The sequence below is a fragment of the Clavelina lepadiformis genome, chromosome 4 (genome assembly GCF_947623445.1).
Source record: "Clavelina lepadiformis chromosome 4, kaClaLepa1.1, whole genome shotgun sequence".
Lineage (NCBI taxonomy): Eukaryota > Metazoa > Chordata > Ascidiacea > Aplousobranchia > Clavelinidae > Clavelina > Clavelina lepadiformis.
The window spans coordinates 18,135,848-18,149,412 of NC_135243.1; the positions used below are offsets into that span (position 1 = coordinate 18,135,848).

General features: G+C 41.6%; 54 non-coding genes and 5 pseudogenes across 54 annotated transcripts; all 59 read right to left on the reverse strand.

The window, feature by feature from the left end:
- Window positions 1–84: 84 nt before the first annotated feature.
- Window positions 85–203, reverse strand: LOC143454566 (5S ribosomal RNA). The gene has a single exon (XR_013116183.1). It is a non-coding gene; the product is annotated as a 5S ribosomal RNA (ribosomal RNA).
- A 110-nt stretch (window positions 204–313) lies between these two features.
- LOC143453751 (5S ribosomal RNA) lies at window positions 314–432 on the reverse strand. Its single transcript, XR_013115406.1, has one exon. It is a non-coding gene; the product is annotated as a 5S ribosomal RNA (ribosomal RNA).
- A 110-nt stretch (window positions 433–542) lies between these two features.
- LOC143454861 (5S ribosomal RNA) lies at window positions 543–661 on the reverse strand. Its single transcript, XR_013116466.1, has one exon. It is a non-coding gene; the product is annotated as a 5S ribosomal RNA (ribosomal RNA).
- A 110-nt stretch (window positions 662–771) lies between these two features.
- LOC143455177 (5S ribosomal RNA) lies at window positions 772–890 on the reverse strand. The gene has a single exon (XR_013116767.1). It is a non-coding gene; the product is annotated as a 5S ribosomal RNA (ribosomal RNA).
- Window positions 891–1,000: 110 nt separating this feature from the next.
- On the reverse strand, window positions 1,001–1,119 carry LOC143454510 (5S ribosomal RNA). The gene has a single exon (XR_013116129.1). It is a non-coding gene; the product is annotated as a 5S ribosomal RNA (ribosomal RNA).
- A 110-nt stretch (window positions 1,120–1,229) lies between these two features.
- Window positions 1,230–1,348, reverse strand: LOC143454629 (5S ribosomal RNA). Its single transcript, XR_013116241.1, has one exon. It is a non-coding gene; the product is annotated as a 5S ribosomal RNA (ribosomal RNA).
- Window positions 1,349–1,458: 110 nt separating this feature from the next.
- On the reverse strand, window positions 1,459–1,577 carry LOC143455199 (5S ribosomal RNA). Its single transcript, XR_013116787.1, has one exon. It is a non-coding gene; the product is annotated as a 5S ribosomal RNA (ribosomal RNA).
- Window positions 1,578–1,687: 110 nt separating this feature from the next.
- On the reverse strand, window positions 1,688–1,806 carry LOC143454630 (5S ribosomal RNA). Its single transcript, XR_013116242.1, has one exon. It is a non-coding gene; the product is annotated as a 5S ribosomal RNA (ribosomal RNA).
- Window positions 1,807–1,916: 110 nt separating this feature from the next.
- Window positions 1,917–2,035, reverse strand: LOC143454578 (5S ribosomal RNA). Its single transcript, XR_013116194.1, has one exon. It is a non-coding gene; the product is annotated as a 5S ribosomal RNA (ribosomal RNA).
- Window positions 2,036–2,145: 110 nt separating this feature from the next.
- LOC143453752 (5S ribosomal RNA) lies at window positions 2,146–2,264 on the reverse strand. The gene has a single exon (XR_013115407.1). It is a non-coding gene; the product is annotated as a 5S ribosomal RNA (ribosomal RNA).
- Window positions 2,265–2,374: 110 nt separating this feature from the next.
- LOC143454207 (5S ribosomal RNA) lies at window positions 2,375–2,493 on the reverse strand. Its single transcript, XR_013115842.1, has one exon. It is a non-coding gene; the product is annotated as a 5S ribosomal RNA (ribosomal RNA).
- Window positions 2,494–2,603: 110 nt separating this feature from the next.
- Window positions 2,604–2,722, reverse strand: LOC143455146 (5S ribosomal RNA). The gene has a single exon (XR_013116738.1). It is a non-coding gene; the product is annotated as a 5S ribosomal RNA (ribosomal RNA).
- A 110-nt stretch (window positions 2,723–2,832) lies between these two features.
- LOC143453676 (5S ribosomal RNA) lies at window positions 2,833–2,951 on the reverse strand. The gene has a single exon (XR_013115334.1). It is a non-coding gene; the product is annotated as a 5S ribosomal RNA (ribosomal RNA).
- A 110-nt stretch (window positions 2,952–3,061) lies between these two features.
- On the reverse strand, window positions 3,062–3,180 carry LOC143457465 (5S ribosomal RNA). Its single transcript, XR_013117162.1, has one exon. It is a non-coding gene; the product is annotated as a 5S ribosomal RNA (ribosomal RNA).
- A 111-nt stretch (window positions 3,181–3,291) lies between these two features.
- LOC143453593 (5S ribosomal RNA) lies at window positions 3,292–3,410 on the reverse strand. Its single transcript, XR_013115253.1, has one exon. It is a non-coding gene; the product is annotated as a 5S ribosomal RNA (ribosomal RNA).
- A 111-nt stretch (window positions 3,411–3,521) lies between these two features.
- LOC143453620 (5S ribosomal RNA) lies at window positions 3,522–3,640 on the reverse strand. Its single transcript, XR_013115281.1, has one exon. It is a non-coding gene; the product is annotated as a 5S ribosomal RNA (ribosomal RNA).
- Window positions 3,641–3,750: 110 nt separating this feature from the next.
- On the reverse strand, window positions 3,751–3,869 carry LOC143454631 (5S ribosomal RNA). Its single transcript, XR_013116243.1, has one exon. It is a non-coding gene; the product is annotated as a 5S ribosomal RNA (ribosomal RNA).
- A 110-nt stretch (window positions 3,870–3,979) lies between these two features.
- Window positions 3,980–4,098, reverse strand: LOC143454590 (5S ribosomal RNA). The gene has a single exon (XR_013116205.1). It is a non-coding gene; the product is annotated as a 5S ribosomal RNA (ribosomal RNA).
- Window positions 4,099–4,208: 110 nt separating this feature from the next.
- Window positions 4,209–4,327, reverse strand: LOC143454954 (5S ribosomal RNA). Its single transcript, XR_013116555.1, has one exon. It is a non-coding gene; the product is annotated as a 5S ribosomal RNA (ribosomal RNA).
- A 110-nt stretch (window positions 4,328–4,437) lies between these two features.
- LOC143455178 (5S ribosomal RNA) lies at window positions 4,438–4,556 on the reverse strand. The gene has a single exon (XR_013116768.1). It is a non-coding gene; the product is annotated as a 5S ribosomal RNA (ribosomal RNA).
- Window positions 4,557–4,666: 110 nt separating this feature from the next.
- Window positions 4,667–4,785, reverse strand: LOC143453576 (5S ribosomal RNA). Its single transcript, XR_013115237.1, has one exon. It is a non-coding gene; the product is annotated as a 5S ribosomal RNA (ribosomal RNA).
- Window positions 4,786–4,895: 110 nt separating this feature from the next.
- LOC143454632 (5S ribosomal RNA) lies at window positions 4,896–5,014 on the reverse strand. Its single transcript, XR_013116244.1, has one exon. It is a non-coding gene; the product is annotated as a 5S ribosomal RNA (ribosomal RNA).
- Window positions 5,015–5,124: 110 nt separating this feature from the next.
- On the reverse strand, window positions 5,125–5,243 carry LOC143455180 (5S ribosomal RNA). The gene has a single exon (XR_013116769.1). It is a non-coding gene; the product is annotated as a 5S ribosomal RNA (ribosomal RNA).
- A 110-nt stretch (window positions 5,244–5,353) lies between these two features.
- Window positions 5,354–5,472, reverse strand: LOC143454511 (5S ribosomal RNA). Its single transcript, XR_013116130.1, has one exon. It is a non-coding gene; the product is annotated as a 5S ribosomal RNA (ribosomal RNA).
- A 110-nt stretch (window positions 5,473–5,582) lies between these two features.
- On the reverse strand, window positions 5,583–5,701 carry LOC143455602 (5S ribosomal RNA; annotated as a pseudogene).
- Window positions 5,702–5,811: 110 nt separating this feature from the next.
- LOC143454816 (5S ribosomal RNA) lies at window positions 5,812–5,930 on the reverse strand. The gene has a single exon (XR_013116422.1). It is a non-coding gene; the product is annotated as a 5S ribosomal RNA (ribosomal RNA).
- Window positions 5,931–6,040: 110 nt separating this feature from the next.
- Window positions 6,041–6,159, reverse strand: LOC143454633 (5S ribosomal RNA). Its single transcript, XR_013116245.1, has one exon. It is a non-coding gene; the product is annotated as a 5S ribosomal RNA (ribosomal RNA).
- Window positions 6,160–6,269: 110 nt separating this feature from the next.
- LOC143454602 (5S ribosomal RNA) lies at window positions 6,270–6,388 on the reverse strand. The gene has a single exon (XR_013116216.1). It is a non-coding gene; the product is annotated as a 5S ribosomal RNA (ribosomal RNA).
- A 110-nt stretch (window positions 6,389–6,498) lies between these two features.
- LOC143454613 (5S ribosomal RNA) lies at window positions 6,499–6,617 on the reverse strand. Its single transcript, XR_013116227.1, has one exon. It is a non-coding gene; the product is annotated as a 5S ribosomal RNA (ribosomal RNA).
- Window positions 6,618–6,727: 110 nt separating this feature from the next.
- LOC143455809 (5S ribosomal RNA) lies at window positions 6,728–6,846 on the reverse strand (annotated as a pseudogene).
- A 110-nt stretch (window positions 6,847–6,956) lies between these two features.
- LOC143454625 (5S ribosomal RNA) lies at window positions 6,957–7,075 on the reverse strand. The gene has a single exon (XR_013116238.1). It is a non-coding gene; the product is annotated as a 5S ribosomal RNA (ribosomal RNA).
- Window positions 7,076–7,185: 110 nt separating this feature from the next.
- On the reverse strand, window positions 7,186–7,304 carry LOC143453754 (5S ribosomal RNA). The gene has a single exon (XR_013115408.1). It is a non-coding gene; the product is annotated as a 5S ribosomal RNA (ribosomal RNA).
- Window positions 7,305–7,414: 110 nt separating this feature from the next.
- LOC143454208 (5S ribosomal RNA) lies at window positions 7,415–7,533 on the reverse strand. The gene has a single exon (XR_013115843.1). It is a non-coding gene; the product is annotated as a 5S ribosomal RNA (ribosomal RNA).
- A 110-nt stretch (window positions 7,534–7,643) lies between these two features.
- On the reverse strand, window positions 7,644–7,762 carry LOC143455340 (5S ribosomal RNA). Its single transcript, XR_013116921.1, has one exon. It is a non-coding gene; the product is annotated as a 5S ribosomal RNA (ribosomal RNA).
- Window positions 7,763–7,872: 110 nt separating this feature from the next.
- On the reverse strand, window positions 7,873–7,991 carry LOC143454637 (5S ribosomal RNA). The gene has a single exon (XR_013116249.1). It is a non-coding gene; the product is annotated as a 5S ribosomal RNA (ribosomal RNA).
- A 110-nt stretch (window positions 7,992–8,101) lies between these two features.
- LOC143454981 (5S ribosomal RNA) lies at window positions 8,102–8,220 on the reverse strand. Its single transcript, XR_013116581.1, has one exon. It is a non-coding gene; the product is annotated as a 5S ribosomal RNA (ribosomal RNA).
- Window positions 8,221–8,330: 110 nt separating this feature from the next.
- On the reverse strand, window positions 8,331–8,449 carry LOC143457466 (5S ribosomal RNA). The gene has a single exon (XR_013117163.1). It is a non-coding gene; the product is annotated as a 5S ribosomal RNA (ribosomal RNA).
- Window positions 8,450–8,560: 111 nt separating this feature from the next.
- LOC143453604 (5S ribosomal RNA) lies at window positions 8,561–8,679 on the reverse strand. Its single transcript, XR_013115264.1, has one exon. It is a non-coding gene; the product is annotated as a 5S ribosomal RNA (ribosomal RNA).
- A 111-nt stretch (window positions 8,680–8,790) lies between these two features.
- On the reverse strand, window positions 8,791–8,909 carry LOC143453622 (5S ribosomal RNA). The gene has a single exon (XR_013115283.1). It is a non-coding gene; the product is annotated as a 5S ribosomal RNA (ribosomal RNA).
- A 110-nt stretch (window positions 8,910–9,019) lies between these two features.
- LOC143454634 (5S ribosomal RNA) lies at window positions 9,020–9,138 on the reverse strand. The gene has a single exon (XR_013116246.1). It is a non-coding gene; the product is annotated as a 5S ribosomal RNA (ribosomal RNA).
- Window positions 9,139–9,248: 110 nt separating this feature from the next.
- On the reverse strand, window positions 9,249–9,367 carry LOC143453755 (5S ribosomal RNA). The gene has a single exon (XR_013115409.1). It is a non-coding gene; the product is annotated as a 5S ribosomal RNA (ribosomal RNA).
- A 110-nt stretch (window positions 9,368–9,477) lies between these two features.
- On the reverse strand, window positions 9,478–9,596 carry LOC143454955 (5S ribosomal RNA). The gene has a single exon (XR_013116556.1). It is a non-coding gene; the product is annotated as a 5S ribosomal RNA (ribosomal RNA).
- Window positions 9,597–9,706: 110 nt separating this feature from the next.
- LOC143455379 (5S ribosomal RNA) lies at window positions 9,707–9,825 on the reverse strand (annotated as a pseudogene).
- Window positions 9,826–9,935: 110 nt separating this feature from the next.
- LOC143457399 (5S ribosomal RNA) lies at window positions 9,936–10,054 on the reverse strand. The gene has a single exon (XR_013117148.1). It is a non-coding gene; the product is annotated as a 5S ribosomal RNA (ribosomal RNA).
- A 110-nt stretch (window positions 10,055–10,164) lies between these two features.
- On the reverse strand, window positions 10,165–10,283 carry LOC143455478 (5S ribosomal RNA; annotated as a pseudogene).
- Window positions 10,284–10,393: 110 nt separating this feature from the next.
- LOC143454649 (5S ribosomal RNA) lies at window positions 10,394–10,512 on the reverse strand. The gene has a single exon (XR_013116260.1). It is a non-coding gene; the product is annotated as a 5S ribosomal RNA (ribosomal RNA).
- Window positions 10,513–10,622: 110 nt separating this feature from the next.
- LOC143455810 (5S ribosomal RNA) lies at window positions 10,623–10,741 on the reverse strand (annotated as a pseudogene).
- A 110-nt stretch (window positions 10,742–10,851) lies between these two features.
- On the reverse strand, window positions 10,852–10,970 carry LOC143454660 (5S ribosomal RNA). The gene has a single exon (XR_013116271.1). It is a non-coding gene; the product is annotated as a 5S ribosomal RNA (ribosomal RNA).
- Window positions 10,971–11,080: 110 nt separating this feature from the next.
- LOC143453756 (5S ribosomal RNA) lies at window positions 11,081–11,199 on the reverse strand. The gene has a single exon (XR_013115410.1). It is a non-coding gene; the product is annotated as a 5S ribosomal RNA (ribosomal RNA).
- Window positions 11,200–11,309: 110 nt separating this feature from the next.
- LOC143454210 (5S ribosomal RNA) lies at window positions 11,310–11,428 on the reverse strand. Its single transcript, XR_013115845.1, has one exon. It is a non-coding gene; the product is annotated as a 5S ribosomal RNA (ribosomal RNA).
- Window positions 11,429–11,538: 110 nt separating this feature from the next.
- On the reverse strand, window positions 11,539–11,657 carry LOC143454635 (5S ribosomal RNA). Its single transcript, XR_013116247.1, has one exon. It is a non-coding gene; the product is annotated as a 5S ribosomal RNA (ribosomal RNA).
- A 110-nt stretch (window positions 11,658–11,767) lies between these two features.
- LOC143454671 (5S ribosomal RNA) lies at window positions 11,768–11,886 on the reverse strand. The gene has a single exon (XR_013116282.1). It is a non-coding gene; the product is annotated as a 5S ribosomal RNA (ribosomal RNA).
- A 110-nt stretch (window positions 11,887–11,996) lies between these two features.
- Window positions 11,997–12,115, reverse strand: LOC143454684 (5S ribosomal RNA). The gene has a single exon (XR_013116294.1). It is a non-coding gene; the product is annotated as a 5S ribosomal RNA (ribosomal RNA).
- A 110-nt stretch (window positions 12,116–12,225) lies between these two features.
- LOC143453758 (5S ribosomal RNA) lies at window positions 12,226–12,344 on the reverse strand. The gene has a single exon (XR_013115412.1). It is a non-coding gene; the product is annotated as a 5S ribosomal RNA (ribosomal RNA).
- Window positions 12,345–12,454: 110 nt separating this feature from the next.
- On the reverse strand, window positions 12,455–12,573 carry LOC143454211 (5S ribosomal RNA). Its single transcript, XR_013115846.1, has one exon. It is a non-coding gene; the product is annotated as a 5S ribosomal RNA (ribosomal RNA).
- A 110-nt stretch (window positions 12,574–12,683) lies between these two features.
- LOC143455341 (5S ribosomal RNA) lies at window positions 12,684–12,802 on the reverse strand. The gene has a single exon (XR_013116922.1). It is a non-coding gene; the product is annotated as a 5S ribosomal RNA (ribosomal RNA).
- A 110-nt stretch (window positions 12,803–12,912) lies between these two features.
- LOC143454695 (5S ribosomal RNA) lies at window positions 12,913–13,031 on the reverse strand. The gene has a single exon (XR_013116305.1). It is a non-coding gene; the product is annotated as a 5S ribosomal RNA (ribosomal RNA).
- A 110-nt stretch (window positions 13,032–13,141) lies between these two features.
- Window positions 13,142–13,260, reverse strand: LOC143454982 (5S ribosomal RNA). Its single transcript, XR_013116582.1, has one exon. It is a non-coding gene; the product is annotated as a 5S ribosomal RNA (ribosomal RNA).
- A 110-nt stretch (window positions 13,261–13,370) lies between these two features.
- LOC143457467 (5S ribosomal RNA) lies at window positions 13,371–13,489 on the reverse strand. Its single transcript, XR_013117164.1, has one exon. It is a non-coding gene; the product is annotated as a 5S ribosomal RNA (ribosomal RNA).
- Between the last annotated feature and the right edge of the window lie 76 nt (window positions 13,490–13,565).

Here is a 13,565-nt window from a genome sequence, read left to right on the forward strand (position 1 = left end):
TTCAATTATAATTCGATTGCATAGGAAATTCAAAAACGCAAACAGTTGCTATAACTTTCATTGAAATATACAGCATGACTAAAATGCTTACAACACCCGGTATTCCCAGGCGGTCACCCATCCAAGTACTAACCGGGCCCGAGGTTGCTTAACTTCCGAGATCGAACGAGATCGGGTCTACTCAACCTGGTATGGTCGTAGGCGATTTCAAAAGAAAGAAAATGGCCTTTTCAATTATAATTCGATTGCATAGGAAATTCAAAAACGCAAACAATTGCTATAAATTTCATTGAAGTATACAGCATGACTAAAATGCTTACAACACCCAGTATTCCCAGGCGGTCACCCATCCAAGTACTAACCGGGCCCGAGGTTGCTTAACTTCCGAGATCGAACGAGATCGGGTCTACTCAACCTGGTATGGTCGTAGGCGATTTCAAAAGAAAGAAAATGGCCTTTTCAATTATAATTCGATTGCATAGGAAATTCAAAAACGCAAACAGTTGCTATAAATTTCATTCAAATATACAGCATGACTAAAATGTTTACAACACCCGGTATTCTCAGGCGGTCACCCATCCAAGTACTAACCGGGCCCGAGGTTGCTTAACTTCCGAAATCGAACGAGATCGGGTCTACTCAACCTGGTATGGTCGTAGGCGATTTCAAAAGAAAGAAAATGGCCTTTTCAATTATAATTCGATTGAATAGGAAATTCCAAATGGCAAACAATTGCAATAAATTTCATTGAAATATACAGCATGACTAAAATGCTTACAACACCCGGTATTCCCAGGCGGTCACCCATCCAAGTACAAACCGGGCCCGAGGTTGCTTAACTTCCGAGATCGAACGAGATCCGGTCTACTCAACCTGGTATGGTCGTAGACGGTTTCAAAAGAAAGAAAATGGCCTTTTCAATTATAATTCGATTGCATAGGAAATTCAAAAACGCAAACAGTTGCTATAAATTTCATTCAAATATACAGCATGACTAAAATGCTTACAACACCCGGTATTCCCAGGCGGTCACCCATCCAAGTACTAACCGGGCCCGATGTTGCTTAACTTCCGAGATCGAACGAGATCGGGTCTACTCAACCTGGTATGGTCGTAGGCGGTTTCAAAAGAAAGAAAATGGCCTTTTCAATTATAATTCGATTGCATAGGAAATTCAAAAACGCAAACAGTTGCTATAAATTTCATTCAAATATACAGCATGACTAAAATGCTTACATTACCCGGTATTCCCAGGCGGTCACCCATCCAAGTACTAACCGGGCCCGAGGTTGCTTAACTTCCGAGATCGAACGAGATCGGGTCTACTCAACCTGGTATGGTCGTAGGCGATTTCAAAAGAAAGAAAATGGCCTTTTCAATTATAATTCGATTGCATAGGAAATTCAAAAACGCAAACAGTTGCTATAACTTTCATTGAAATATACAGCATGACTAAAATGCTTACAACACCCGGTATTCCCAGGCGGTCACCCATCCAAGTACTAACAGGGCCCGAGGTTGCTTAACTTCCGAGATCGAACGAGATCGGGCCTACTCAACCTGGTATGGTCGCAGGCGATTTCAAAAGAAAGAAAATGGCCTTCTCAATTATAATTCGATTGCATAGGAAATTCAAAAACGCAAACAGTTGCTATAAATTTCATTGAAATATACAGCATGACTAAAATGCTTACATTACCCGGTATTCCCAGGCGGTCACCCATCCAAGTACTAACCGGGCCCGAGGTTGCTTAACTTCCGAGATCGAACGAGATCGGGTCTACTCAACCTGGTATGGTCGTAGGCGATTTCAAAAGAAAGAAAATGGCCTTTTCAATTATAATTCGATTGCATAGGAAATTCAAAAACGCAAACAATTGCTATAACTTTCATTGAAATATACAGCATGACTAAAATGCTTACAACACCCGGTATTCCCAGGCGGTCACCCATCCAAGTACTAACCGGGCCCGAGGTTGCTTAACTTCCGAGATCGAACGAGATCGGGTCTACTCAACCTGGTATGGTCGTAGGCGATTTCAAAAGAAAGAAAATGGCCTTTTCAATTATAATTCGATTGCATAGGAAATTCAAAAACGCAAACAATTGCTATAAATTTCATTGAAGTATACAGCATGACTAAAATGCTTACAACACCCAGTATTCCCAGGCGGTCACCCATCCAAGTACTAACCGGGCCCGAGGTTGCTTAACTTCCGAGATCGAACGAGATCGGGTCTACTCAACCTGGTATGGTCGTAGGCGATTTCAAAAGAAAGAAAATGGCCTTTTTAATTATAATTCGATTGCATAGGAAATTCAAAAACGCAAACAGTTGCTATAAATTTCATTCAAATATACAGCATGACTAAAATGCTTACAACACCCGGTTTTCTCAGGCGGTCACCCATCCAAGTACTAACCGGGCCCGAGGTTGCTTAACTTCCGAAATCGAACGAGATCGGGTCTACTCAACCTGGTATGGTCGTAGGCGGTTTCAAAAGAAAGAAAATGGCCTTTTCAATTATAATTCGATTGCATAGGAAATTCAAAAACGCAAACAGTTGCTATAAATTTCATTCAAATATACAGCATGACTAAAATGCTTACATTACCCGGTATTCCCAGGCGGTCACCCATCCAAGTACAAACCGGGCCCGAGGTTGCTTAACTTCCGAGATCGAACGAGATCGGGTCTACTCAACCTGGTATGGTCGTAGGCGATTTCAAAAGAAAGAAAATGGCCTTTTCAATTATAATTCGATTGAATAGGAAATTCAGAAACGCAAACAGTTGCTATAACTTTCATTGAAATATACAGCATGACTAAAATGCTTACAACACCCGGTATTCCCAGGCGGTCACCCATCCAAGTACTAACCGGGCCCGAGGTTGCTTAACTTCCGAGATCGAACGAGATCGGGTCTACTCAACCTGGAATGGTCGTAGGCGATTTAAAAAAAAATAAAATGGCCTTTTCAATTATAATTCGATTGCATAGGAAATTCAAAAACGCAAAAAGTTGCTATAAATTTCATTGAAATATAGTGCATGACTAAAATGCTTACAACACCCGGTATTCCCAGGCGGTCACCCATCCAAGTACTAACCGGGCCCTAGGTTGTTTAACTTCCGAGATCGAACGAGATCGGGTCTACTCAACCTGGTATGGTCGTAGGCGATTTCAAAAGAAAGAAAATGGCCTTTTCAATTATAATTCGATTGCATAGGAAGTTTGACAAAGGTAAACAATTGCTAGAAATTTGATTGAAATATACAGCATGACTAAAATGCTTACAACACCCGGTATTCCCAGGTGGTCACCCATACAAGTACTAACCGGGCCCGAGGTTGCTTAACTTCCGAGATCGAACGAGATCGGGTCTACTCAACCTGGTATGGTCGTAAGCGATTTCAAAAGAAAGAAATTGGCCTTTTCAATTATAATTCGATTCCATAGGAAGTTTGACAAAGGCAAACAGTTGCTAGAAATTTGATTGAAATATACAGCATGACTAAAATGCCTACAACACCCGGTATTCCCAGGTGGTCACCCATACAAATACTAACCGGGCCCGAGGTTGCTTAACTTCCGAGATCGAACGAGATCGGGTCTACTCAACCTGGTATGGTCGTAGGCGGTTTCAAAAGAAAGAAAATGGCCTTTTCAATTATAATTCGATTGCATAGGAAATTCAAAAACGCAAACAGTTGCTATAAATTTTATTCAAATATACAGCATGACTAAAATGCTTACATTACCCGGTATTCCCAGGCGGTCACCCATCCAAGTACTAACCGGGCCCGAGGTTGCTTAACTTCCGAGATCGAACGAGATCGGGTCTACTCAACCTGGTATGGTCGTAGGCGATTTCAAAAGAAAGAAAATGGCCTTTTCAATTATAATTCGATTGCATAGGAAATTCAAAAACGCAAACAGTTGCTATAACTTTCATTGAAATATACAGCATGACTAAAATGCTTACAACACCCGGTATTCCCAGGCGGTCACCCATCCAAGTACTAACCGGGCCCGAGGTTGCTTAACTTCCGAGATCGAACGAGATCGGGTCTACTCAACCTGGTATGGTCGTAGGCGATTTCAAAAGAAAGAAAATGGCCTTTTCAATTATAATTCGATTGCATAGGAAATTCAAAAACGCAAACAATTGCTATAAATTTCATTGAAGTATACAGCATGACTAAAATGCTTACAACACCCAGTATTCCCAGGCGGTCACCCATCCAAGTACTAACCGGGCCCGAGGTTGCCTAACTTCCGAGATCGAACGAGATCGGGTCTACTCAACCTGGTATGGTCGTAGGCGAATTCAAAAGAAAGAAAATGGCCTTTTCAATTATAATTCGATTGCATAGGAAAATCAAAAACGCAAACAGTTGCTAGAAATTTGATTGAAATATACAGCATGACTAAAATGCTTACAACACCCGGTATTCCCAGGCGGTCACCCATCCAAGTACAAACCGGGCCCGAGGTTGCTTAACTTCCGAGATCGAACGAGATCCGGTCTACTCAACCTGGTATGGTCGTAGACGGTTTCAAAAGAAAGAAAATGGCCTTTTCAATTATAATTCGATTGCATAGGAAATACAAAAACGCAAACAGTTGCTATAAATTTCATTGAAATATACAGCATGACTAAAATGCTTACAACACCCGGTATTCTCAAGCGGTCACCCATCCAAGTACTAACCGGGCCCGAGGTTGCTTAACTTCCGAGATCGAACGAGATCGGGTCTACTCAACCTGGTATGGTCGTAGGCGATTTCAAAAGAAAGAAAATGGCCTTTTCAATTATAATTCGATTGCATAGGAAATTCAAAAACGCAAACAGTTGCTATAAATTTCATTCAAATATACAGCATGACTAAAATGCTTACATTACCCGGTATTCCCAGGCGGTCACCCATCCAAGTACTAACCGGGCCCGAGGTTGCTTAACTTCCGAGATCGAACGAGATCGGGTCTACTCAACCTGGTATGGTCGTAGGCGATTTCAAAAGAAAGAAAATGGCCTTTTCAATTATAATTCGATTGAATAGGAAATTCCAAATGGCAAACAATTGCTATAAATTTCATTGAAATATACAGCATGACTAAAATGCTTACAACACCCGGTATTCCCAGGCGGTCACCCATCCAAGTACAAACCGGGCCCGAGGTTGCTTAACTTCCGAGATCGAACGAGATCCGGTCTACTCAACCTGGTATGGTCGTAGACGGTTTCAAAAGAAAGAAAATGGCCTTTTCAATTATAATTCGATTGCATAGGAAATTCAAAAACGCAAACAGTTGCTATAAATTTCATTCAAATATACAGCATGACTAAAATGCTTACAACACCCGGTATTCCCAGGCGGTCACCCATCCAAGTACTAACCGGGCCCGATGTTGCTTAACTTCCGAGATCGAACGAGATCGGGTCTACTCAACCTGGTATGGTCGTAGGCGGTTTCAAAAGAAAGAAAATGGCCTTTTCAATTATAATTCGATTGCATAGGAAATTCAAAAACGCAAACAGTTGCTATAAATTTCATTCAAATATACAGCATGACTAAAATGCTTACATTACCCGGTATTCCCAGGCGGTCACCCATCCAAGTACTAACCGGGCCCGAGGTTGCCTAACTTCCGAGATCGAACGAGATCGGGTCTACTCAACCTGGTATGGTCGTAGGCGATTTCAAAAGAAAGAAAATGGCCTTTTCAATTATAATTCGATTGCATAGGAAATTCAAAAACGCAAACAGTTGCTATAACTTTCATTGAAATATACAGCATGACTAAAATGCTTACAACACCCGGTATTCCCAGGCGGTCACCCATCCAAGTACTAACAGGGCCCGAGGTTGCTTAACTTCCGAGATCGAACGAGATCGGGCCTACTCAACCTGGTATGGTCGTAGGCGATTTCAAAAGAAAGAAAATGGCCTTTTCAATTATAATTCGATTGCATAGGAAATTCAAAAACGCAAACAGTTGCTATAAATTTCATTCAAATATACAGCATGACTAAAATGCTTACATTACCCGGTATTCCCAGGCGGTCACCCATCCAAGTACTAACCGGGCCCGAGGTTGCTTAACTTCCGAGATCGAACGAGATCGGGTCTACTCAACCTGGTATGGTCGTAGGCGATTTCAAAAGAAAGAAAATGGCCTTTTCAATTATAATTCGATTGCATAGGAAATTCAAAAACGCAAACAGTTGCTATAACTTTCATTGAAATATACAGCATGACTAAAATGCTTACAACACCCGGTATTCCCAGGCGGTCACCCATCCAAGTACTAACCGGGCCCGAGGTTGCTTAACTTCCGAGATCGAACGAGATCGGGTCTACTCAACCTGGTATGGTCGTAGGCGATTTCAAAAGAAAGAAAATGGCCTTTTCAATTATAATTCGATTGCATAGGAAATTCAAAAACGCAAACAGTTGCTATAACTTTCATTGAAATATACAGCATGACTAAAATGCTTACAACACCCGGTATTCCCAGGCGGTCACCCATCCAAGTACTAACCGGGCCCGAGGTTGCTTAACTTCCGAGATCGAACGAGATCGGGTCTACTCAACCTGGTATGGTCGTAGGCGATTTCAAAAGAAAGAAAATGGCCTTTTCAATTATAATTCAATTGCATAGGAAATTCAAAAACGCAAACAATTGCTATAAATTTCATTGAAGTATACAGCATGACTAAAATGCTTACAACACCCAGTATTCCCAGGCGGTCACCCTACCAAGTACTAACCGGGCCCGAGGTTGCCTAACTTCCGAGATCGAACGAGATCGGGTCTACTCAACCTGGTATGGTCGTAGGCGAATTCAAAAGAAAGAAAATGGCCTTTTCAATTATAATTCGATTGCATAGGAAATTCAAAAACGCAAACAGTTGCTAGAAATTTGATTGAAATATACAGCATGACTAAAATGCTTACAACACCCGGTATTCCCAGGCGGTCACCCATCCAAGTACTAACCGGGCCCGAGGTTGCTTAACTTCCGAGATCGAACGAGATCGGGTCTACTCAACCTGGTATGGTCGTAGGCGATTTCAAAAGAAAGAAAATGGCCTTTTCAATTATAATTCGATTGCATAGGAAATTCAAAAACGCAAACAATTGCTATAAATTTCATTGAAGTATACAGCATGACTAAAATGCTTACAACACCCAGTATTCCCAGGCGGTCACCCATCCAAGTACTAACCGGGCCCGAGGTTGCTTAACTTCCGAGATCGAACGAGATCGGGTCTACTCAACCTGGTATGGTCGTAGGCGATTTCAAAAGAAAGAAAATGGCCTTTTTAATTATAATTCGATTGCATAGGAAATTCAAAAACGCAAACAGTTGCTATAAATTTCATTCAAATATACAGCATGACTAAAATGCTTACAACACCCGGTTTTCTCAGGCGGTCACCCATCCAAGTACTAACCGGGCCCGAGGTTGCTTAACTTCCGAAATCGAACGAGATCGGGTCTACTCAACCTGGTATGGTCGTAGGCGGTTTCAAAAGAAAGAAAATGGCCTTTTCAATTATAATTCGATTGCATAGGAAATTCAAAAACGCAAACAGTTGCTATAAATTTCATTCAAATATACAGCATGACTAAAATGCTTACATTACCCGGTATTCCCAGGCGGTCACCCATCCAAGTACTAACCGGGCCCGAGTTTGCTTAACTTCCGAGATCGAACGAGATCGGGTCTACTCAACCTGGTATGGTCGTAGGCGATTTCAAAAGAAAGAAAATGGCCTTTTCAATTATAATTCGATTGCATAGGAAATTCAGAAACGCAAACAGTTGCTATAACTTTCATTGAAATATACAGCATGACTAAAATGCTTACAACACCCGGTATTCCCAGGCGGTCACCCATCCAAGTACTAACCGGGCCCGAGGTTGCTTAACTTCCGAGATCGAACGAGATCGGGTCTACTCAACCTGGTATGGTCGTAGGCGATTTCAAAATAAAGAAAATGGCCTTTTCAATTATAATTCGATTGCATAGGAAAATCAAAAACGCAAACAGTTGCTAGAAATTTGATTGAAATATACAGCATGACTAAAATGCTTACAACACCCGGTATTCCCAGGCGGTCACCCATCCAAGTACTAACCGGGCCAGAGGTTGCTTAACTTCCGAGATCGAACGAGATCGGGTCTACTCAACCTGGAATGGTCGTAGGCGATTTAAAAAAAAATAAAATGGCCTTTTCAATTATAATTCGATTGCATAGGAAATTCAAAAACGCAAAAAGTTGCTATAAATTTCATTGAAATATAGTGCATGACTAAAATGCTTACAACACCCGGTATTCCCAGGCGGTCACCCATCCAAGTACTAACCGGGCCCTAGGTTGTTTAACTTCCGAGATCGAACGAGATCGGGTCTACTCAACCTGGTATGGTCGTAGGCGATTTCAAAAGAAAGAAAATGGCCTTTTCAATTATAATTCGATTGCATAGGAAGTTTGACAAAGGTAAACAATTGCTAGAAATTTGATTGAAATATACAGCATGACTAAAATGCTTACAACACCCGGTATTCCCAGGTGGTCACCCATACAAGTACTAACCGGGCCCGAGGTTGCTTAACTTCCGAGATCGAACGAGATCGGGTCTACTCAACCTGGTATGGTCGTAAGCGATTTCAAAAGAAAGAAATTGGCCTTTTCAATTATAATTCGATTCCATAGGAAGTTTGACAAAGGCAAACAGTTGCTAGAAATTTGATTGAAATATACAGCATGACTAAAATGCCTACAACACCCGGTATTCCCAGGTGGTCACCCATACAAATACTAACCGGGCCCGAGGTTGCTTAACTTCCGAGATCGAACGAGATCGGGTCTACTCAACCTGGTATGGTCGTAGGCGGTTTCAAAAGAAAGAAAATGGCCTTTTCAATTATAATTCGATTGCATAGGAAATTCAAAAACGCAAACAGTTGCTATAAATTTTATTCAAATATACAGCATGACTAAAATGCTTACATTACCCGGTATTCCCAGGCGGTCACCCATCCAAGTACTAACCGGGCCCGAGGTTGCTTAACTTCCGAGATCGAACGAGATCGGGTCTACTCAACCTGGTATGGTCGTAGGCGATTTCAAAAGAAAGAAAATGGCCTTTTCAATTATAATTCGATTGCATAGGAAATTCAAAAACGCAAACAGTTGCTATAACTTTCATTGAAATATACAGCATGACTAAAATGCTTACAACACCCAGTATTCCCAGGCGGTCACCCATCCAAGTACTAACCGGGCCCGAGGTTGCTTAACTTCCGAGATCGAACGAGATCGGGTCTACTCAACCTGGTATGGTCGTAGGCGATTTCAAAAGAAAGAAAATGGCCTTTTCAATTATAATTCGATTGCATAGGAAATTCAAAAACGCAAACAATTGCTATAAATTTCATTGAAGTATACAGCATGACTAAAATGCTTACAACACCCAGTATTCCCAGGCGGTCACCCATCCAAGTACTAACCGGGCCCGAGGTTGCCTAACTTCCGAGATCGAACGAGATCGGGTCTACTCAACCTGGTATGGTCGTAGGCGAATTCAAAAGAAAGAAAATGGCCTTTTCAATTATAATTCGATTGCATAGGAAAATCAAAAACGCAAACAGTTGCTAGAAATTTGATTGAAATATACAGCATGACTAAAATGCTTACAACACCCGGTATTCCCAGGCGGTCACCCATCCAAGTACAAACCGGGCCCGAGGTTGCTTAACTTCCGAGATCGAACGTGATCCGGTCTACTCAACCTGGTATGGTCGTAGACGGTTTCAAAAGAAAGAAAATGGCCTTTTCAATTATAATTCGATTGCATAGGAAATTCAAAAACGCAAACAGTTGCTATAAATTTCATTGAAATATACAGCATGACTAAAATGCTTACAACACCCGGTATTCTCAGGCGGTCACCCATCCAAGTACTAACCGGGCCCGAGGTTGCTTAACTTCCGAGATCGAACGAGATCGGGTCTACTCAACCTGGTATGGTCGTAGGCGATTTCAAAAGAAAGAAAATGGCCTTTTCAATTATAATTCGATTGCATAGGAAATTCAAAAACGCAAACAGTTGCTATAAATTTCATTCAAATATACAGCATGACTAAAATGCTTACATTACCCGGTATTCCCAGGCGGTCACCCATCCAAGTACTAACCGGGGCCGAGGTTGCTTAACTTCCGAGATCGAACGAGATCGGGTCTACTCAACCTGGTATGGTCGTAGGCGATTTCAAAAGAAAGAAAATGGCCTTTTCAATTATAATTCGATTGCATAGGAAATTCAAAAACGCAAACAGTTGCTATAACTTTCATTGAAATATACAGCATGACTAAAATGCTTACAACACCCGGTATTCCCAGGCGGTCACCCATCCAAGTACTAACCGGGCCCGAGGTTGCTTAACTTCCGAGATCGAACGAGATCGGGTCTACTCAACCTGGTATGGTCGTAGGCGATTTCAAAAGAAAGAAAATGGCCTTTTCAATTATAATTCAATTGCATAGGAAATTCAAAAACGCAAACAATTGCTATAAATTTCATTGAAGTATACAGCATGACTAAAATGCTTACAACACCCAGTATTCCCAGGCGGTCACCCTACCAAGTACTAACCGGGCCCGAGGTTGCCTAACTTCCGAGATCGAACGAGATCGGGTCTACTCAACCTGGTATGGTCGTAGGCGAATTCAAAAGAAAGAAAATGGCCTTTTCAATTATAATTCGATTGCATAGGAAATTCAAAAACGCAAACAGTTGCTAGAAATTTGATTGAAATATACAGCATGACTAAAATGCTTACAACACCCGGTATTCCCAGGCGGTCACCCATCCAAGTACTAACCGGGCCCGAGGTTGCTTAACTTCCGAGATCGAACGAGATCGGGTCTACTCAACCTGGTATGGTCGTAGGCGATTTCAAAAGAAAGAAAATGGCCTTTTCAATTATAATTCGATTGCATAGGAAATTCAAAAACGCAAACAATTGCTATAAATTTCATTGAAGTATACAGCATGACTAAAATGCTTACAACACCCAGTATTCCCAGGCGGTCACCCATCCAAGTACTAACCGGGCCCGAGGTTGCTTAACTTCCGAGATCGAACGAGATCGGGTCTACTCAACCTGGTATGGTCGTAGGCGATTTCAAAAGAAAGAAAATGGCCTTTTTAATTATAATTCGATTGCATAGGAAATTCAAAAACGCAAACAGTTGCTATAAATTTCATTCAAATATACAGCATGACTAAAATGCTTACAACACCCGGTTTTCTCAGGCGGTCACCCATCCAAGTACTAACCGGGCCCGAGGTTGCTTAACTTCCGAAATCGAACGAGATCGGGTCTACTCAACCTGGTATGGTCGTAGGCGGTTTCAAAAGAAAGAAAATGGCCTTTTCAATTATAATTCGATTGCATAGGAAATTCAAAAACGCAAACAGTTGCTGTAAATTTCATTCAAATATACAGCATGACTAAAATGCTTACATTACCCGGTATTCCCAGGCGGTCACCCATCCAAGTACTAACCGGGCCCGAGGTTGCTTAACTTCCGAGATCGAACGAGATCGGGTCTACTCAACCTGGTATGGTCGTAGGCGATTTCAAAAGAAAGAAAATGGCCTTTTCAATTATAATTCGATTGCATAGGAAATTCAAAAACGCAAACAGTTGCTATAACTTTCATTGAAATATACAGCATGACTAAAATGCTTACAACACCCGGTATTCCCAGGCGGTCACCCATCCAAGTACTAACCGGGCCCGAGGTTGCTTAACTTCCGAGATCGAACGAGATCGGGTCTACTCAACCTGGTATGGTCGTAGGCGATTTCAAAATAAAGAAAATGGCCTTTTCAATTATAATTCGATTGCATAGGAAAATCAAAAACGCAAACAGTTGCTAGAAATTTGATTGAAATATACAGCATGACTAAAATGCTTACAACACCCGGTATTCCCAGGCGGTCACCCATCCAAGTACTAACCGGGCCCGAGGTTGCTTAACTTCCGAGATCGAACGAGATCGGGTCTACTCAACCTGGTATGGTCGTAGGCGATTTCAAAAGAAAGAAAATGGCCTTTTCAATTATAATTCGATTGCATAGGAAATTCAAAAACGCAAACAATTGCTATAAATTTCATTGAAGTATACAGCATGACTAAAATGCTTACAACACCCAGTATTCCCAGGCGGTCACCCATCCAAGTACTAACCGGGCCCGAGGTTGCTTAACTTCCGAGATCGAACGAGATCGGGTCTACTCAACCTGGTATGGTCGTAGGCGATTTCAAAAGAAAGAAAATGGCCTTTTTAATTATAATTCGATTGCATAGGAAATTCAAAAACGCAAACAGTTGCTATAAATTTCATTCAAATATACAGCATGACTAAAATGCTTACAACACCCGGTTTTCTCAGGCGGTCACCCATCCAAGTACTAACCGGGCCCGAGGTTGCTTAACTTCCGAAATCGAACGAGATCGGGTCTACTCAACCTGGTATGGTCGTAGGCGGTTTCAAAAGAAAGAAAATGGCCTTTTCAATTATAATTCGATTGCATAGGAAATTCAAAAACGCAAACAGTTGCTATAAATTTCATTCAAATATACAGCATGACTAAAATGCTTACATTACCCGGTATTCCCAGGCGGTCACCCATCCAAGTACTAACCGGGCCCGAGTTTGCTTAACTTCCGAGATCGAACGAGATCGGGTCTACTCAACCTGGTATGGTCGTAGGCGATTTCAAAAGAAAGAAAATGGCCTTTTCAATTATAATTCGATTGCATAGGAAATTCAGAAACGCAAACAGTTGCTATAACTTTCATTGAAATATACAGCATGACTAAAATGCTTACAACACCCGGTATTCCCAGGCGGTCACCCATCCAAGTACTAACCGGGCCCGAGGTTGCTTAACTTCCGAGATCGAACGAGATCGGGTCTACTCAACCTGGTATGGTCGTAGGCGATTTCAAAATAAAGAAAATGGCCTTTTCAATTATAATTCGATTGCATAGGAAAATCAAAAACGCAAACAGTTGCTAGAAATTTGATTGAAATATACAGCATGACTAAAATGCTTACAACACCCGGTATTCCCAGGCGGTCACCCATCCAAGTACTAACCGGGCCAGAGGTTGCTTAACTTCCGAGATCGAACGAGATCGGGTCTACTCAACCTGGAATGGTCGTAGGCGATTTAAAAAAAAATAAAATGGCCTTTTCAATTATAATTCGATTGCATAGGAAATTCAAAAACGCAAAAAGTTGCTATAAATTTCATTGAAATATAGTGCATGACTAAAATGCTTACAACACCCGGTATTCCCAGGCGGTCACCCATCCAAGTACTAACCGGGCCCTAGGTTGTTTAACTTCCGAGATCGAACGAGATCGGGTCTACTCAACCTGGTATGGTCGTAGGCGATTTCAAAAGAAAGAAAATGGCCTTTTCAATTATAATTCGATTGCATAGGAAGTTTGACAAAGGTAAACAATTGC